Here is a 19,767-nt window from a genome sequence, read left to right as displayed (position 1 = left end):
CCAGCACTGTGGAAGCAATTTGCAATAAAAACACCAGTGCAGAGTAAATAAACCCCCATCCCTTCCCCCTTGTGAGAATGTTATCAATGGAAATGCTGTGCCTTGACTTGAAATAAAGTAATTCTTTATTGTGCTCTTTTCTCAGCCCAAGTCCTCTGCAGGTCACCGTGTGCTCTACCCTGTCTTGTGACCTGTTCATAACTGCACTGTGGTTCAGGAGCAGTTGACAGCTACAGAGATGATATTTGTCATTAAGGAGTCACAGGATGGTTTGGGTTGGAAGGGACCTTAAAGGTCATCTAGTTCTCACACCCCTGCCATGGGCGGGGCACCTTCTACCAGACCAGGTTGCTCAAAGCCCCATCCAACCTGGCCTTGAGCTCTTCCAGGGATGGGGCATCCACAACTTCTCTGAGCAACCTGTTCCAGTGCCTCATCACCCTCAGAGTGAAGAATTTCTTTTTTGCATCTAATCTAAATCTCTTTTTTCAGTTTAAAGCCATTACCCTATGTCCTTTCACTGCATGCCCTTGTAAAAAGTCTCTCTCTAGCTTTCTTTGTAGGCCTCCTTCAGGTACAGGGAAGGGCTGTGTGCAGAGAGGGCTTTGGTTTTGCAATAAAAATTAAATCCTAGAGTTTTGCCAATTCTTCAGATATGGGATTCTCTGCTCGTAGTGACAGAGAGCTTTTCAGAGGAATTGCAATTTCAGGATTGTGGAGGATGGTGAATCCAGGAGGGGACATCACAAGATGGGACTCAAATTCTGGCACGAGGGACCTCTGGGAGTCTGCAGTCCATTTTTTGAAGCAGGACTTTTGCCAGTGGTGTATCATCAGGCTGGTGTTGACCTTGTCTAGGCAAGTCTTAAAACACCTCCCAGGATGGATGTAAATGATGGGTTGGCTGCTTGGGTCCCTAGCTCCCTGGGGGAGCAGAAGTATTTGGGGGTACAGGTCATGGGTTTTATCCTGTGACTACGTGGACTCAACACAAAATCCTCTGGCATTTCAGAAAGGTAGGGAGGACTGAGGCTGGAGAAGCTTTAGGAGATGGAGGAAAAGGCTGTCTCTGGCTGTTTATTCATCATCTTTATCATGCCCAGCTGAAGCTGGGTCAGTGTACAGAACTGGACAGGAGATGCCCATATCAGGAGCAGGCTTGACCTCTGCAGAGATGTGCACAGATATGAATATGCTGGGGAGCGAAGTTTTTTCCTCACTATTACCTTTGTACGTGACCTAACCTGATGTCTGTGATCCAAACCCTCCCAGTAGAGAGCTCTCTTCCAAGAACTCTGAATAGCAAATGCTTCACAGCAACCCAGGGGAGGCTGGAGTGGGAGGGAAAGAGCCCTTGTCTGTCTTGGCTGTGCTGGGTTGGGTGGACCTAAAAGTAGCAGGTATGAATGCTATTGGCACTGTCATTACCTTAATGCTTTGTGTCACAGCTGTAGTGGGATATTGTCACATGTATGCATTCTAGGAGGTCTTTTGATCCAGCATTGCACTGCATTCTATGATAAAAAGCAGTGTAAAATGGTTATGATTGGAGCTGTGTCCTTCAGCACAGTAACTGGCTGCATAACTAAGTCACCAAGTCAGTTTGCACAGCAGCAAAGCAATGCAGAATTCAGGAGGATCTCTGAGTGACACAGAGGATGTAGGGCTGCACAGCTGTGCATCGTGCAAAGCAAGTTGGTTGGGGTGAAGGTGGGGAGTCGTCTTTGTCCTCCTGACTGCCCTAGGCAGAACCTGACTATCCTTAGAGGAACCATTGCTGGGGTTGTGTTGCATGAAGGCGAGCTAGGGGCCACGGCAGGATTTGCTTTTCTTTGGAAAATGTGGATACACAAGAATTTCTAGGGTGCCTGCCATGACCCCTCCCCACACTGGACCTTTTCCAGTCCTTACACAGGTGCTTGCAAGTGTGTTAAGCAACGCCTTCCTACCCCAAAAACAACTCCCTCCCCTCTTGCCGGGGGAGAGTGAGATGTGCAAAGGGGGCCTCAGGGGCAATATGGCTGTGGTTTACAGGAGCTTGTAAGAGGTTTGATCCTAGCTTAGGGAACCTTTCTCCCTCTCTTGTGTGCTAGTGTTGACTTTTGATTTTTTTTTTCCCCTGCTGTCGCAATGAAAGTCCAAGCGCTACACAACTGCAGAGATCCTGATGTTGGAAAGCAGCAGCTGGAAAAAGGGATCTATCCAAATGGTTTCTTTATGTCATGCTCTAATTTTGCCACTGTTGGTTTATTTTTGTTTTTGGCTTCTTTTTTTCCCACTGTATTCTTAAAACTTCCCTTTCAGGGCTTAACAGCTTAACCATTTCAAAATCATGCCAAGCGGAAATGTAGCATACGATTTTCTTGCTAAACATTGTGCTGATCACTCAAATGTATTCTGGATTTGTAGGAAAGCTGCAAAAAACTAGGCTGAAAAAGGGTGAGAATTAGCACTCGGATGAGGAGCCAGGTCTTTGCATGCTTAGGAAAGATCTGGGTAAGTAAACAAAGTGCTCCTTGCCACCTTCTTGCTCTGCAGCATCTCATACTTCCATGGCTCACAGTGGTACTGGTGGGCAGGAGGGTGGGTAGATGTGTGCTTAAGCACAGATCTTAGTCCTGAGTCTGGTACAGTCTTTAAACATGGGTCTTGGTCCTAGATATCTGAATTATGCTCTAGGCTCTGCTGCTGGAATCATCTCTGGGTTTCAGCAGCTCCCTCAATCTCTTGGGCCTCCCTCTTTTTTCCACAGGAAAGGGATTATAGTACCAAAAATAGCCTGTTTCCAAGAAGGGGATCTTTGTGACTCTCCTCTGTAAAACACCTCTTTCTCCCTCTTGCTCCAAGTGAAATACAAAGGAGATACGATTCACCATCAATGCCAATGTGCCAGAGGCAGCAGAAAAATGTTACTGCTGGCATGCAAAGGATGCTTTGCACTTGCACACACACCCTTCTGACACCCTGAATTTCTGCTGCGGTTGGTGGCTCCCCGCTCTGCTTGTCCTGCTGAAATGCTCGAGGATTCAGGGTAGAAATGGCCCTGCTCCTGGTCTCCCCCTGTGCTGATGGAGCACCTCCGATGGGAGCAAATGCCGCTTTTGGGAGGTGAGATGAGTGTTTTCTGGTCACAGGGACAGCCCTGTCCCATGAGGACTTATTTGTGAAGGGTGTGTTGTGACTTTTGTTTGGCTTATGCTCCTGTGAGACCGTAAAGAGCTGCATTTTCCCGGGGAGGAAGAGGACAAGGAACACTTCCGGAAATGCAGACTTTCCCGTAGAGCTAAAGTGGGTTATCTCCATCTAATGACTGCTGTGACACAGGCCACTGCGTGAACCTGGGCTCTCAGGGTGGTAATATGGGTGCAGACTAGGACACAAGAAGACAACTTGGTGTTGCAGACCTGGGAGGTTGATGTGAGCCCTTCTTTCCAAACAGAGTAACTTTTCTGCCATTCCTGGCTTTTTATGGTTGTTCACATTAGAAGATCTTTGAGGTTCCTTACTGGTTTCAGAAAACACCCATGGCCCTGAGCTGCAAAGCTGGGCTCTAGATCACAGCAGCCTCCGTTAAAGATGTTCTGAGCTGCAATTTGCTCTTTCATTATAGCTTTCAGGCTTGCAGGGTGAAGTGAGCGATACCTGATGATTATTAGTAGCTTTAAAATTAATAATGCTCTTTATTAAGTTTAATCTTTCATTAATAGTACATATAATACATGCTGTCTTGTATCTAGACCAGTTCTACAGCTTGGGCAGCTGGGAGCTCCATGTTGACGTGAGCAAGGGTTTCCCCAAATCAGGCCTGTTTGGCAGAGGATGTGGGGAAGGACTCAGTTTGATTTCCACAACTCTGACTTGCGTAAATCCTGGTGCAGGGGACAGGCTGGATCCTGTGCCTGCCAGTGCTGAGTGCCTTTGAAGCAACTCCAAGTCCCTGCATGCCTCACCGAGACCAAGAGCCAAACGTGGCCCTATGATTTTATTTATAATATTCCTAGGGGGAAGGGGAGGGCATGTGAAGGTCTCTGTGCTGCAGGCAGAGGTGAAGAGCGTGGCGTAGACAGAAACCACAGAGCGATGGTGCAAATCATGGACATGCAGTGAGGAGGGTGAGTGGGCACATTCGCTGCTTACAAAACCTCCGGCTGTGCTGGGTGCAGGAGAAGGGAGGAGAGGGATTCCTCAAAGCCTTTCTCTGCCTCTCCCAAGTAAATCCCTGCTGGCTGATGGGGTTGGCGCATGCAGAACAGCTTGGCTTGATGCTTCAGCAGATGGTCTCCTGACCAGCAATAGTCTGCTCAGAGCTGGGAGGCGGGAAGCATTAAGTAAGCTGGGGGGCAAAATGTCTTGCCATGATCTTCAAGGAACAGTAATGAAGAATACTTTCTGGTGGTGTTCATATCATAGGAAACTTCCCCCCCTTCCCTTTTCAATTAATAATCATTGGGGGAAGAGACTTTCCTAGCTTGTAGGGGAACAAAACTGAATAAACCAGTTGCAGTCATGTTGTTGGAGTGTGTCCGGCTCCACTTGAGTTGTTTTTCCACTATTTGGGTAAATAAGTTAAGACAATAAGAAGGGTTGCAGAGATAGTTGGCAGTGAGATGAATCCCCTGGGAGACTGGGCAATGTTGTTTATTGTTGGGGAGCTGCCTGTGCATGAGGGGTCAGTCTTGTAGTTATGTAGAGAGAAGGGAAACAAACGGTCTCTGTTTTAGCACTGGATTCATTGCAAGGAGATATGCCAAGGATCGTTAGTGCCACAGCCATCATTATCTTTTGCTCGGATTAGTTTTTTCCATTTTTCTTTTTTTTTTAAGGCAAAAATAATGGCTGGTTCCCGTTAGATCAGATATGGGCAAAGTAATAGCGGTATCACAAAGATTGAGGTCTGCAAGATTAAATTTGAAAGGGAGGAGAAATGATAGCTTTGGCCCTGCTTGCTGTAACACCAGCCGTAGGGATAAATGACTCTGTATGCAGATAAGCAGGGCAAAAATAAAAGGGATGCTCAGGAAGAGGTGTTAAGAAAAATAGGAACTAATCAGCAGATTCAACCACTGTAATAATGCAGTAAACATGGAAAATTGCATTATATTAGCTCCTCTGATTCTCACTGTATATATTATTAGCCACAAAATCATTGATAGGCAGTTTGCTGTGAAAATGCAGCGCTGCGGATATCAGAGCTCCCCCCTCCCGGGGGAAGGCATTGGCGATGCTAAAGGGGAAAGTTGTCTTTCGAACTGCGTAAGGAAGAAGTGGCTGAAGTCAAGCTGGAGAAATTCTTGCAGCTCTCAGAGTTAAAAATCTGCTCTTGAGAAAAGGACAGCTGGTCTGTTGGTCTCCAGTGCCCAGGCAGTGGTAGTGGTACGTGCTGAGGCAAGGCTTCGTTGCAGTCTTGGGACGTTCCCCTGGTGTGGGAGAAATTGGTCTGCTGAAGATTTTTTTTAAATACAGATATATATGTTTTTTTAACTAGAGAACTCAATTTCCATTTTGTTCAGTTTCTCATGAAGAATGACAAGTAGCCACTGCAGCCTTTTCCCTCGAGTTTAAGTAAAACCAGCATGTAACATTATTTGCAAATTAGCTTCATCCCTCTGGCTCCCCGTTAAAGTAGGAACTACTCAGTCCGGGGTCCCTCTCAAAATATCCATTTAAGCCATGTAATGATTCTGACTCTCTCATGCATAGTAAATGAAAGAAGATCTGCGATTTATTTTTAAAGCTTTAAACCCCAACCATGGTCAATCTTAGAGAGAAAAAAAAAAAAGATTAAAAAAAAGAGAAAGTCATGATAATGCAAATCTGGAAGAAAAGCAGCCCTACACTTCACAGTAAAATCTGTTTTCTTTGCACTTTTTTATTAACAGCTCCCGCTATGATCAGTGCATAAATCTACCTGCAACACAGGATGTTGGAAAATTACCGAGAGACAGCAACGTCCTCCCAGCTGCTTGGTGAGAAAGGAAGGATGCACCTTCAGGTATGGGCTAGTTTATGGTTTTGTCCTCTGTTCCCCATTTGCGTTGCACTAAACCTGCTTGTTGCATTGATTAGAGGGGGGAAATAAGGTGTTTGCAAGAGGGAAACTTCAGAAGTAATTCTCTAAACTTGTCTCAAGCCACAGATTAGTCATCTGCCTGGGACCTGCACTGCAGGCTCTACCCGCTCTGCCTGAATGGGCAGAGGTGGTTAACTGTGGCGTTTTGTGCTGCATTTGCTGGTGGTCTTAATCAGCCCCTGTGGAAGGATATTGCCCAACTCCTCTCAATGATAACAGGGTTAGAGCAGCACTGGGTGCTCCTGCAGCCAGGAGTGAGGCAGCTCTGCTCTCCTTGCAGTGGCATTGGAAAACAGAGCACGTGCTCTGCAATTACCCCCTCCCCAGGTCAAGCTGAACATCGCATATGAAATCAGCACTTCCCTGGTGTCAGCGGCTTCTTAGAGATAGCATGAAGGGCTGAGCAGGATGGAGCCATATTTACTGCTGCTGCTGAGCAGCCTTTTTGGCATAGGAGCAGAGCTAGACACTCCTTCAGGGCTTTCTTAATCCAACCTCAATCCATGCACTTCAAACAGGAGCCTTGTTTTAGGGTTGTGCTGAGCACTCAAGACTCCCAACAAGCTGCTTTCATGCCTGTAAGGGCCAGCAACAAGCCAAAAGCCAGTTTTACTTTGCTTTGAAGAGGATGGGGATTGCTCCTCATGAGCACAGAAGGATGGAGGGGAGCAGTGGTTCCCAGGACAGGGAAAGAGAAGGCTGAATGTAGATTTTTTTGAAAGTTGTCTGACACACTGGGCTCAACTCTAACAAGGCACTGTCCCCAAAACACTGGCCCAGCATAGCAACTGGATTATAGCCATCACATCCAGCTCCCTAGGGAACAAAAATGGGTTTTCCAGCCACAGACGCTAGTTTAAAAAAAGCCGGTCTTCTCCTGCATGTAAGGTGATGTTGTGCTTTCCTAAAGACATGGTCCTGGAGCACGCAAGGACCTATGAACTGGTCAGCACTGCCATGTTGCTGGTTGGGGTTTCTCTTTTATCTGGGTGGTTGGTTGCTTGCTTTGTCTCCTGAAGTTTGAGGCAATGTTTATAAATGCATGTCCAACGGGACTTGCTGCTTTCAGTAAAGCCCTTTCTTTTCATGGTGTTCATCGCTCCCGTTTGCATTTCCCCATCGTTGAGCTTGTGTTTGCTCCCTGCAGCAACCACCTGGGACTTGCAGTGGACAGATTGCTCTCACTGGGGTGGGCTTTCACCCAGGGCCTCTTAGGAGATGGCCGTGTGTGAATATTGGGATGCCCAGAGTGTAATGTGGGCTGCAGAAGAAGCCTGTGGTGGGACCTGGTGTCCTGATATCTCTGTTGGGGCGTGGCCATGCTGGTGGGTAAATGGGGTGGAGCAAGATGTACTGGGGATTGGGAAGCACTTGCAGATTTCATTGTTTGAGTAGGTCTTTGTTTAATGGATGCGTTGGCCAGCACCAAGCTTCCTTGTCTGTGGAAATGGCTGGGTATCTTAGAGAAGCAGTTTAGACTGAGTTGCGACTGCTGAGGGCTCTTGGAGTGGTGTTGGGTCCTGTCTGGATCTGGGTTAATTATACAGGTACTTTTATACATACTTCCCAAAGAAAAAGATGAGGAAGCAAAATGGGGGATATGCATTAGAAGGGGGGTGGGTAAAAAAGGTGCTTTCCAGGTGCAGGGTAACTTGTGCTGAGCTTTCAGCTGGTTTTCCAGCTTTCTGCTACTTCTGCCTCGGCAATGGTGCTTCATCAGCATATTTCACCATGGCAAGCTCTCCCCAGAGTTCCTCTGCAGCCAGGGCTAGTTTATGTTTTCCCCTTTAGACTCCCCTGCACTGAAACGCACCATGCTCAAGCGTCAAAGCCTGACACCACATGCCAAGAGATGCTGCAGAGGTGGGGTGTGCTCCCTGAAACCTGCCATTCCCACCCCGTGTTTCTTGGGAGAGCTCTGACATCCCACCAGGGCCATCGTGGAGTTACTTTTTCACCCCCTCCCATCCTATATGTGACCCCTCGTGCTGCGGCACATCCGTGCATGTCTCCCTTGCCCTGGGGAACCCCGTGTCAGCACGTGGACTCATCGGGGAATGCTGCATATTCAATAGCTTGCTCCTCCCGAGCAAGATGAGGGCTTGAGCATAACGCCTTTTAATGTTCCTTCTTCTAATTATCCTCTTAATTACTCGATGAAATGCCCAATAAAACAAATCACTATAATTTCTATTTTATTCTCTGCCTTTCGCGGTTTACTTAAGAGCACAGGATCCATTAAGGAGGCACTTTCCAATGAGGGAATACTTCCCAATAGATCATACTTAGAAAATGGTTTTATGTTCCTATCCTGTGTTTCATCCTCATTTTCCATGCCAGTTTGCTAATTACCCGAGACACTGGTGGTTGGGAAGCACTGCCTCCCTCGCTGCCCATCCCTGCCATGGTGAAGTCACAGTGCTGAGTTTCTGGCATCGCCATGGCAACGGCCTGTGATGTCACTAGCGGGGATTACAACTTTGTGAAGCATCCAGACACAGGCAGCAGGGCTGGAACTCTTGGGCTCTCACATGTCTTTAAATAGAGAGAAATTAAAATGCAGGGAAGCCTTTAAGAATACTTTAGATTTCCCTTTTTTTCCCCCAGAGGAAGGAAGGGTGGGGACTCTGGGGCTGCCACCAGCTGTCCCATCCCTTGGCCTGCAGCAACCCAGCTCCCTCTGCACACTTGGGGTTTGCCTGGGAGGAGCTGAGCCCTGTAGTGTCCCTGGTGTGGGATCCCATGGCCAAGGGCTTACGCGTTGGGCATCTCCCCATGTCCCTGGGGGCTGCAGGTGTCCCCCGCCCCATGCAGCTCCCTCTGGCTCTGCACTTCCCAGTGATAAAGTGAACCTAAAGTAAAGCTGGAAGCCATAGTCCCCTGCAGCCCCCCCGCCCCATGCTCTGCCCCCAGGCCAGACTGCTGTCTCCTTTGGCTTTCTTTAGTGTTTTTTGTCTAATACTCATAGTTCATGCACAGACAGCAAAGGAGGAAGGTTCATGCGCGTACCTCTCTAACAACACGAAAAATCATGTAACAACACCACTTTGTTTTTCACTTGGGGAGGAAATCCAGCTCACACAGCTGGTAGCCCAAACTGCACAAGGCATTTAAACCGACAGCCCCCAAATTTACATGGGGAAGCCATCTGACTGGTATTTATGTACCTTATTTAGCCATGAGAAGCAAATCAAGCAGGTGGAAGAATCAATCTCTTTATTTTAGTTTTCCTAAGGTAGGAATAAAAATGATATTTCAAAGGCCGACGTGTCTCAGCTGAGCAGTGGTGGGGAAAAGCAGGCACCGCAGAACATACTGTCCTGTCTCCTGGTTTCTCAGATCATAACTTCTAAGCTGGATTCAATAGAAATAAATGTTCAGTAGTTCCAGTGGTGGCCTTTGGAAACAGAGCTAATGGAACAAGACAAAAAAATAGTTACAACATTTTGACAAGTGCTTAAATATTTAGCGCTATGCACGGCACAGCCCAGTTGTGGGGGGTTGGTAGTGCACACGCAGGAAGCTGTGCCTGGCGGTAGGGAGACGTGGAGTCCTCCTACGGAGAGGGGGAAATTAAGCAAATGCTATTTGAACTGTGCATCAGTAAACAAGCCGAGGGCAGCTATGGCTTCAGCAGCCCTGCGCCGTGCGGCAGGCAAAGGGCACAGTGGTGTTTCCCCCACTGGGGACCCGTGGAGGAAGAGGAGGAGGGTGGCTAGTTCTTGGAGAGAGCTGGTGGAGGAGAATGCGTAGCATTGCCAGGAGCTGAGACTGGGGAGATGAAGAGGCTGCGGTGATTAAATAGGATCTGCTGAAATCCTTCCAAAGCAGGCTTAAGAATTAAGAGCCATCAATGTCACATTGAGGGTCACTCGCTGCAGGACACCTCCGGCTGGCACACGGCCTCCCCCCGTGCCTCTATTTAGCCCCATCCAAGTGTGAGGAAATGTATCCTTCATTTTGGAGCCCACCCGGCCATTCCCCTTGGCTGCAGAAAGGCAAATCTCAGTGAGGAGAGCCTCTAAAAAGCAAACTTGTCAGGAGGGGGAAGGATCGGACTGTGCACACTGAGATTTGCTTTGACTCTGGGTGTCATTAGGAAGTTAACAATGGGGGAAAGTGGTGGAGAAAGAAGGCAGCGAATGTACTGGCTGGGTTTACTTCTCTTTTGTGCAGAGGGGGCTGACAGCTGGTCCTGCATCAGCAGCAGTGATGGAGACTAACCTGAAGAGGTGTCAGCCAGCCTGCAGTCCCTGTGCATTGAGGACAGCGTAGTTTGCTTGCTCAGATCCTTCTTCCCATGCCCATGGGACTTGCAGTGAAGCTGCTGTGCTGCATCTCCAGGCTGGGGGTGCTGGCAGTGCCCTGCTTCCTATGGGGCTGGATCCCCCCTCCAGCTCACTGTGGGGTCTTGTTGAGAGGAGCCGTGGCCTTGAGCAATGTTCCAGCAGCACGGCTGTGCCATGGCAGCTTGCATGCACCTGCAACATCCTGGTCTCAAATAATAGCCCCCCCACCCCAGTATGGGAGTATTGGTGGGACTGGCCAGAGCTGGGATGGAGCCTACCATGAAACCTGCAGGAGTGGCCCATCCGGGAGCGAGCTTCCACTGCAGCTTGAACGCTTTGATGCTGCACTGTCCACACTGACCTGTGGCAGAGCGTGCCCCCTTTCTTTTATGTGGCACCATGGAGCAGAAAGACACCGGGTGCCACATACATGCTCATCCCCATTAGTATTGCAAAGCAGGACTGCCTCTCCCAGCCACACGCAGGCAGCGAGGGGAGCCCGGAGGGACCGTGCGTGACAAACTTCTGTCTGATCTGGCACTCCCACTGGAGGAGGTGGTGGTTTTTGGGTTGTTTGGGTGGGGTGGTTTTTGGGTTGTTTGGGTGGGGTGTTTTTTGGGTTTTTTGTTTATGGGTTGTTTTTTTTTTCTCCCCTGCTGCCTTTCTCCTTATTTTCCACAGCTGGGAGCGACTGGTCACGGCAGGGAGATTTTTCACACATCATTAGAGCCAAGTGTCCAACTCCACACAGCCATCAACCCCAATCAGAGCGATTTAAAAGGCAGCGCTTCCTTTAATCATCTGGGGATGCTCAGATTTGTTAGTGTGAACTGAGTGCTCCCATAGGCACGGGAGAAGCAGGGAATGGAGTGATAGGAAATGATGCTGCGATGAGACCCATGGTATTAAAAAGCAATGGCTCCTCATCTGTGCATGAGCCCCAGGGCAGACCAGAGGATTAGGTCCTTCACTTACTGTCTCTTCTCATTTTCCTCCACGGATGACTGGAGGTGGCCACAGGTCCATGTGCAGGGCCCGCGGAAGGGCTGTCGTGTCTGCAGCTGAGACCTTGAGCAAGAGGTGATATATAAAGATGTTAATAAGCAGAAGAAAGCTTAGGCACCAGCATTTCTGGCTTATGAGGTGGGAGTGCCCTTGGGCACAAGGACCTGAGCGTTGGAGGTGTCTGAGAGAATTGTGGGTGCTGCATCAACCTGTGGCTTCACAAATCCTTCCAGAATGAATGAGTTACCTGAAATCTGGGAGCTGTGCTTTACCTCTCGCTGTCCCAGACAGCTGTGAAAATGTGTCCTGGGTGTCTTGAAGTGATGTAGTTCCTTGTCTGTGCAAGCACCAGGAGACGTACAGGCACAAAGTCCCTCCTTTCTAAATTACATCCACATCCCTACACACCTGCAAAGCCATGCAAACACAGCACTGTGATGTGCTTGCTGTATTTTTTCCTAACTGTGTGCAACCACGTGACCTTCTCTTGGCCTGTAGCAGGCATGTACAAGACATGTAAAAACTAATCTAGGTGAAAAATCTATATAGAAAAGCCTCCTAGAAAGATGAGGAGAGGACAATGAGGGAGGGATTGAACCTTCAGAGGAGCAGCGCAAGCACTGAGAACTACCTGGCGTTAGCAGAGGGGTTAGCAGCAGAAAATGCAAGTGAGGATTAAGTGTGGATTATACTGTAGCAATGCTGAAACATTGTCAGTGCTGCGACGTCTAACACAGGGCTTTGTTTCCTCAGAAGAACTGCTGGATCCAAAGCAGTCCTAGACATCGCTATTCAGGTGTTGCTCGTGTTGACGTGGTGAGGCAAAGGGAGTATTAGCTAAGGCAGTGTGCTGTAGCTTCTGGTACCTCCAGGAGCCCTTGGCAATCCAAACTGGTGGACCTGCTCCTCAAAGCCGCATGTAACATGGGATTTTTGACAATGCTCCTCCATCATACACTCCCTGTGCTCCACCAGATATCAGAAAAAAGGGTTCACTTAAAACTCTTCAGTGCTGTTCAGTGCCAGGTAGTAGTGAATTAAACTGGCATTAAACTGGTTGCTGTTCTCCTAGTGCCATTAACATCACTAAAATAACCCAGGACCTTTGGTGTATGGTGCTCTTGTCTTACTGGGGTTGAGAAAGGATGTGGTTCATGATTTTCGGTCTGTTCTCAGCCAAAATGAAGGCTTATGTATAGGAGCTCTTTGGCCTATGCAGTCAGCCACTCTTAAGGCTTCCTTGGCTTTGCGATCTCAGCTGAACACCTCCACAGGTCAAGTGCCAACTCAGATCAAACTTGCTTTGGTATGTAAAGGTGGGTGATAGGGATGGATTGACTGGCTTGCGCTGACTGAGGTGGTGGAGGCATGGAAATTAGGACTTTACTTGCCCCAAATCCTACCATGCTCAATATAGGGTGACGGGCAACTCTGATCTCAACCTGAAGTCTGGATCATGTTCTGCTTAGGCAAAGGGAGCCGTTTGCAGCCTGCTGAGCAGACTTGTCCAGTTTCTTTCACAAGCTGAGACATTTCAGGGTTGCATGTGGGAAGGGGACGAGCCCACTGCTCCATAACATAGTGAGAAAGGCAGCCTGTGCACCCCGTGTGCAGCAATGGGGCGCCCATTCCTCCCCTGGCAAGAGCCCTGGGCCTGGAAGGAGCAGGAGGCTGTCTGTCCATCTGTCTGCCCTCTCCCACCACATGAGCCTGAGTTAGCCTCAGCTACTTTTGGCAGCCCAGTTCCCCGCTCTAGCAAGCACTGGAGCAGGGCTGCTCAGGAGGCGGCAGGGAGAGGAACACTCTGTTCGGCAGCTGCACATTCCATTAATTTAATGAGGATTTTTTTTTTTACAAGGCAGATGGTAAAATAGCTATTTTCTGTTGTCTAATAAATACCATCAGCAAGGCAGAAAATGTGCAATCTCGCCAAGTCTTTTCTGATTCCTCGCCCTCCTGTACCAATGCATTTCCCCATTCTCTGCTGGCAGCCAGTGGAGCTGGGTGGTGGGATGGGAGGGAGAGATGGGACACCAAAGGCAAGTCCAAAATTGCTGGTGGGACTGCACAATAAAACGGCAGCTTCCCCTGATTGGGTAGAGCCTCTGTGTCCTGCTGGGAGAGCTGCGCCCTGGCAGCCTTTGCCTATCCAATTCTCACTTCATCTGATTGCAGTAATAACAACTCGCACAAATTTCCTGCCTCAACCTGAAATCTTCCAGCTCTGCAATGCAAATAATATAATGTGTGATGAGGAGCCCGATGACGGGGATGATAATAATAATAGTGATGATGCCTTTATTCAATGAATGAATGAATCAAGCAAGCAAAAATAAATGGTATTCAGAGCCTGAAAATCAATAGGAAGAGAAATCAGGAGGAAATGCAGGGGAATTGCATCTCTGGGGGAGCGCTGTCCATAGGAATGGCATGAAGGAGAGATGAGCGAAGTCCTTTTGGGCTGGGCGCTCCTTGTCAGCCTGTGTCGCTCCCGGGCTCACTCCTCTCCTGTGATTATATTGCATTTTCTGAGCTCACCGCTGCTCTTTGCCTGGTCCCGGCCTCTCTGTGATCTCTTTGGCCCCCTTGATTTATGGCTCTCATGGGCTTTCTGAATGTGCCTAAGCAGTTGGCAGGCTGCAGACCTGACCTGGGGTTGGGTAATAACTTGTCTTTTGTCCCATGCCCAGGAGGTTGGCCATAAAAAAGCTCTAGACGTCAATTTTCCTCTCCACTGGGGTGGAATTGTGAAATGATGGGTTGGTCTTTGCCCTCATTTATATCTTCTTTCCCTTTCTCCTTCTCTTTTTATCTTTCTCTTTTCTCCCTACCCTACTGCTCATTGCTCTCTTCTTCACCCCCTTCCAGTGTCTCCTCCATAATTTATCAGCTTCCCTCCCTCTGCACATCACTGCTTCTCCTCTCTCCCTCTCTTGCCCTCTTCTGCCTCCATTTTCCATGCATTTCTTTCCCATCTTAAAACTTCCATGCTTTTTCTTGCTGTGCATAGCAGTTTGATATCCTCACCCATAATAGCGTGCTACTACAGCAGATCTACAAGAGACCCTTTAAAAACCTAAAGCCTTGGCAGGCAGTAAAACTTACCTTTTAATTTGGCTTCCTCTTTATCAGGGATTCATTTCAGACAGGATTTCTGTGTGCGCAGCTCTGCCACTCTCTGTTAGTAAAAAAAGGATTAATTCCTGCAACAGGTGAATGTGTTTCACAGCTCTGATGAGCAGGATATATTCCCCACTTCCCGCAGGTACTGGGGGATTTAATCATCTAACACGGTGCTTCTCTTTGTTGAGCGTGTGTTTAAAGGGTTGTGTTACATACCTGCATCTGTGCAGAGACCTCCTGGGGAATGCCCTCTTTCACCAGCGGGGTGTTCCCATGATACCTTTGTATTATCTAAGGGGTTTTTTCCTCTCTCTGGAGAGATGCCGTGTAGCAAGTTGACATCCTCTCTCTCAGGTGGTGCTGGCATGGGTTGAGGTTACTAAATGCTCTACCCCAGCATCCCTGCTCTGAGCATCTCGGATGCTTGGACCTGATTGCTGAAGCCTCCCATGCCTCCTGTCTGTCCCTCCAAGCAGTGCTTTTTCAGGCTGACACAGCTCCTGCCTGGCAATGCTCCTTCTCCAAGCTCTCAGAGTGGTGTCTTCCATAAGCATAAAGAAGAAGGACAAGCTTCTCCTGCCCTTTCCTCTCTAGCCTCTTTTGATGGTGTCTGCAGCTTTGTATTGTATTTAAATCTATGCAAATCTGTTAGTGGATAAATATGCAGAAGGCAACACTGGGAAATTGAATCTGAGTTGCAACTGTGCTTGGAAGAGGCGCTTGGTAAATTGAATTAGGCTTTTCCTCCCTTTGTCCCAACACCTCCAGTGGGACCTGCTGTAGGGCAGTAAGGAAATACCGGTGTCCGAAAGTCCTCTCCATCTCCACTGCACTACGGGCTTGGGGATAGAAAGGATAAAGAAATCAGGATGTTCTTCTGTATTGCAAATACTGCAGAAGGACTGGCCTCCCTTGGGCCCTGCCCGTGTCACTCAGTCTCCCTGCTGGTCCCCAGGTGTGGGTGGAATGGGTAAAGTTGAACATGGCATGTGATTTCTCTGCAGTTGTGGCTGAGGTGGTGGTGTCTTGGGGGGAACATCGGGCTTGATGGCGATAGGTGGTAGGCAGCCCTCAGAGCTGGTCCCAGAAGAGCAGGCAGCAAGTTACTGACTGCCAGTTACCTGGTTTGGGACTGCCGGCTAATCCCAGGGCGGAGAGCACAAGTTAGGTCATCTCTAGCGGGTTACTGAGCAATAGGGCAGGAGATGGTGCTGAGCGGGGAGACGTGACTTGCAAATCTTCCTGCCAGGCTTTTTTCTGGACAGCACAAATCTGGAATAATTCCCTTGCCAGGCTGCCAGCTTTAGACACAGGAGATGAGGTAGGAGATAATACAGCATGTCTAGTGCCAGGTATTAAAGAATTTCTAAGTACATTGCAAATAGGGACCTAAGGGCAGCATTGCTCTTTCCATTCCACACACAGAGGAAGGCCCTTGAAAAGTGGTGAAGTTTCCTGCCAAATAGCCCCAGGGATCATAAACTCCATTTTACATTTACAAAGTTTTGGGACAATGGTTTCCTGTGCTCCACTGGCAAAATAGTAGAAATTATTAGTCTTTTCTAAGGGAAAAGAGCTTGATCTACCAGAGATTTCACTCTGGACTACATAAACCTCAACAAAATGTTGTTTTTCAACAGCAAAAGCTGGTTAGGTCCACATGAGATAGGGTCTTCAGGAAATGAGATGGCCAGAGCGTGAGGAAACAGTCTGCAGACATAAAGGAAAGATATCAAAAGATTGTCTTGCTAGCTGAGTTGTGAGGTGTCCTTCATGCATTGTTGAGTACAGCAGTGGTTGCCATCTGGTCCGCCTTCATCATCATACTGATCCACACCGGAACAGGTGTGAATGGTCAAGGAACCCTGTAGGAGGGACAAGTGCTTGGGCAGAAACTGGCCCAAGGAAGTCCATGGCTTACTTTATAGTTTAACATGCTGCCAATAGTCCCTTCACCAGGAGCGTCAGACCAATGTTTCAGGGCACCCAAACACTCTGCGTCCTGATGGCCAGCAGAATCGGGGTTTGAAGGGCAGCATCAAATAACTACAGCTGCTTGGACAGAGCGCACAGAGGTGATAAAGCAAACTCTTTTCTGTAGCAGCACGCAGCCTAATGGGGTCTAACGGGCATGAGAGCAACTTGGGAGGTTCAGGTTCATGATATTCGGGAAGAGGTGTGCACTGAGCGTGTGGTGCAGCACCAGAACAGGTGGTCAGAGAGGTCATGACATCTCCATCCTTGGAGGTCTCCAGGACTCAGCCACACTAAGCCATGGCTGGTCTAATGTTGCAGATGATCTTGGAGATAACTCAGAAGCAAGCTTGCTCCTTCATGCAAAGCACAGGGGACTTTCGCCTGCCTTTCTCCTCAATGACATGCCTGGAAGAGACTTGCCACCCTAAACCCCCCTGTACTTGTGTGCTGAGAAAGGAGCCAGGCTTGAAATGTCACCTCATTACAGCTGATAAGTAAGGTTTATTACGAGGAGGTCTATCAATCTCCTTGTTCCTGAGGGGCCTAGCTCTTCAGCAGGAATGGCTGGGGGCTTTTAGTGGAGTTAACTGAAATTTCTGCCAGGGAGCTAAGATGTTGGCATTTAACTGAAGAGGAGAAAACATCTAGTTTTCTTTTGGGAGAAAATCCCTCAAAACCCAAGAAATGGTATTTTCTCAGAGCAGGAGGAGGGAGCTCCTGCCACCTTGGGTTCCTGCCTGAACACAGGCTGCGTGTCTGCGACGGTATGTGTGGTCTGTCGGGGTTACAGCAGATGGACTGGCGCTTTCCTGTTGTAGAGGGTGGTCTGAATAATTTGTGAAGGAGATATCTGTGTGCGTGTGATAGAGGGGTGACTTTGTGTGTTTAGGCCATGTAACATCACTTCCCTGCTTGCAGACACAATATCTCATTCCAGGGATTTTGGGGGCTGATGTGCAAAGCTATGGTGACTGGTCTATGGTGTCCGCTGTCCTCAGAGAAAGAGCAACGGGTGCATCTCAACAAATACATCCAGAGAGTCCTGGTAGCCACCCTATCAGAGATGACACTGTTTTTAAACTCCCTGCTAGGAGAGGGACACACACGTTCTGGTTGGTTGGCTGCAGCCCATTTTGTAAGCGTGGAGACACCAGGCGTCACTAGCACAGCAAACCCCAATTAGTTCTGGAAGCAGCACATGCAGGTTTGAACTTGTTCCCCAAGGCGACAGTGGGGAAACCAGGCTTGAAAAGCAATTGTTTTCTGGAGCAGGGGCAGACCGTGCAGCTCTGTGCCTGGTGCATGCATTTGCAGAGCCCCGCAGCTTCCCCGAGAGGAGCAGAGCCCAGCCTGCCCAGGAAGGTGTTTCTTTGCTAATAGCTGGTTCAAGAGACTGGAGCTGGCAGCACTGGGGTGTGATAACTCTATAGCTGTGTTGTAGATGCCAGCAAGCTCTGTAGATTAAAATCCCATCTAGGTCCCAAACCAGCTGTTAAAGCCATCTCCAGCAAGCTCCATCCTCCTTCAGATGCAGACACCGAAGTCCCCACTTGCAGCCACATCGCCACATCCCCACCTTTACCAGCTTGCCCCTGGATGGGTTGATAGTAGCTTGCTAGCACATCCCTGGTGGCCAAAAAGCCATTTTCAAGCAGGTTTTGCTGCTGATACTGAGCTGTGCACTATCCTTGCTTCCTGCCTGGTTGTCCACGGTTACTCTGGGTCTGCTTATGAGAGCTGCAGTCACTGCCAGGACAGGCATGTTGACCCACCCTTAGCCACCAGTCACCTTCTCTCACCTGGTTGTGAAAGCCTTCCTTCAAATCAGCTTCTATCATCTTGGCTGTGAAGATAAACCAGTGGAGCAGAAGGGATGCTTAGTTATAGAACAAGTCCTTTACTGGGTGCCAGATTTGGGTGCAGGTGAGATTTCAGCAAATAACATTGAACTCCATTAAACAGCATCACCCAACAGGGGTTGTTTTGCTGCAGGTGCTCCTTCCCCACAGTGACAGTACCCACCTGAGCCCCCACCCCTGTCCTGGCCCAGCAGCTGCTCTGCCCTCTGGCTCCCCACTCCAGGGGCTTTGCTTCATTAAGTTTCGAAGTTGAAAGTTCATTGCTGAGTCTTGAGAAATTGGCAATAATGGCAAGCCTTCATACAAGGGTAAAAATAGCCCTAATAATTTAGGCAATTAGTTAATTAGCCTCATTTAGTTGGAAGCACAGAGTGGTGTGGGAAGACTTTTCTGCTGTTTTTGTTACGCTTTTTCCACTCACTTTGTTTGCTTTTCCCTTGCCATTTTCTCTGCTCCCTGACACAGACAGGGACCAAGGCACTTTAGAGCAGGCTACACAGGGAAGTGAATGCAAGTCAGCACAGGATGGTGCACAGAGCCAGGGCGGTCATGCAGGGAGGCAGGACCAGTTCTGGTACCAGGGCTTAATGTGTCATTGTGTCATATCAGGAGGCAGGTAGCTTCTTTCCATGCTGTCTGTGTCCCTTCCCATCCCTGACCTCTGACCCTTCATCACAGGTAAATGCCATGGCACGTTCAGGATGACCCAAGGCTATTTGACAAATACCTAAGGGGCCATACTTTGCACCTTGTGTTCGCAGCATCCCCCATTTGTGTCCAGCTAGAGCAGTCTGTATTAGTCGAGTCCTTAGACTAGAATTGACTGACAGGTGAAAAGAGGCAAGATAAAATAGGTATTTATTGGGGGTACTGGGGTGCTAGAGTAGCACAAGGCTTAGGGCAAGGGGACCAGGTTGGTCCTTACCTGCACTGGCAGACCAGCATCCGGCTGTTGGCCTGCACCTGCTGGCCCCATGGCGACCGCATCCCTTGTTCCTCGCTGCTCCCACCCAACCCCTATGGGCCACACGTAGTCTTCAGGCACAGCTGCTCAAAATCTTCATCTTTGCCCCTTGCATGGTTGCACAAGCTCACCTGATTTGGGGAGAACTGGTGGTCAGATCCCCTCTGTCCTCCTCTGATTCACAAGAGTCCCATTCATTATTCACCTGGGGAGCTGAATGAATTCTGTCTTCCTGAATTATTTCTGAAGATATTAGATCTTCCCAAATTGTTCATCTTCCCCAGAAATGACAGCTCGCAGGCACCTGGGAATAAATGGTGCCTTGGAACAATTTCATTGTTTCTATTCCAGGCAACAGGAATTCCTCAGATCTTGACATCAGTCCCCAAACCCTGGCGTGTTAGCATAACCTCCAGACAGCTATGAGTTTCTTGACCCAGAAAAAGGATGAGATTTATTATGAACCCTGGGAGACCGGTG

General features: G+C 48.7%; 1 protein-coding gene across 4 annotated transcripts in view; it reads left to right on the top strand.

Moving 5' to 3' along the window:
• Positions 1-19,767, top strand: part of ELFN1 (extracellular leucine rich repeat and fibronectin type III domain containing 1) — a 111,315-nt gene that overhangs the window by 17,949 nt on the left and 73,599 nt on the right. For all 4 annotated transcript variants that reach the window (XM_064461589.1, XM_064461591.1, XM_064461590.1 and 1 more), the window contains exon 2: positions 5,880-5,992. The gene's annotated coding sequence lies outside the window, so the exon portion shown is untranslated. The remainder of the gene's footprint in view (positions 1-5,879; positions 5,993-19,767) is intronic.

This window comes from Phalacrocorax carbo, chromosome 10, assembly GCF_963921805.1.
Source record: "Phalacrocorax carbo chromosome 10, bPhaCar2.1, whole genome shotgun sequence".
Classification (NCBI taxonomy): domain Eukaryota; kingdom Metazoa; phylum Chordata; class Aves; order Suliformes; family Phalacrocoracidae; genus Phalacrocorax; species Phalacrocorax carbo.
The sequence above is the reverse complement of the archived record's forward strand: the minus strand, read 5'-3'. Positions and strand labels throughout refer to the sequence as shown.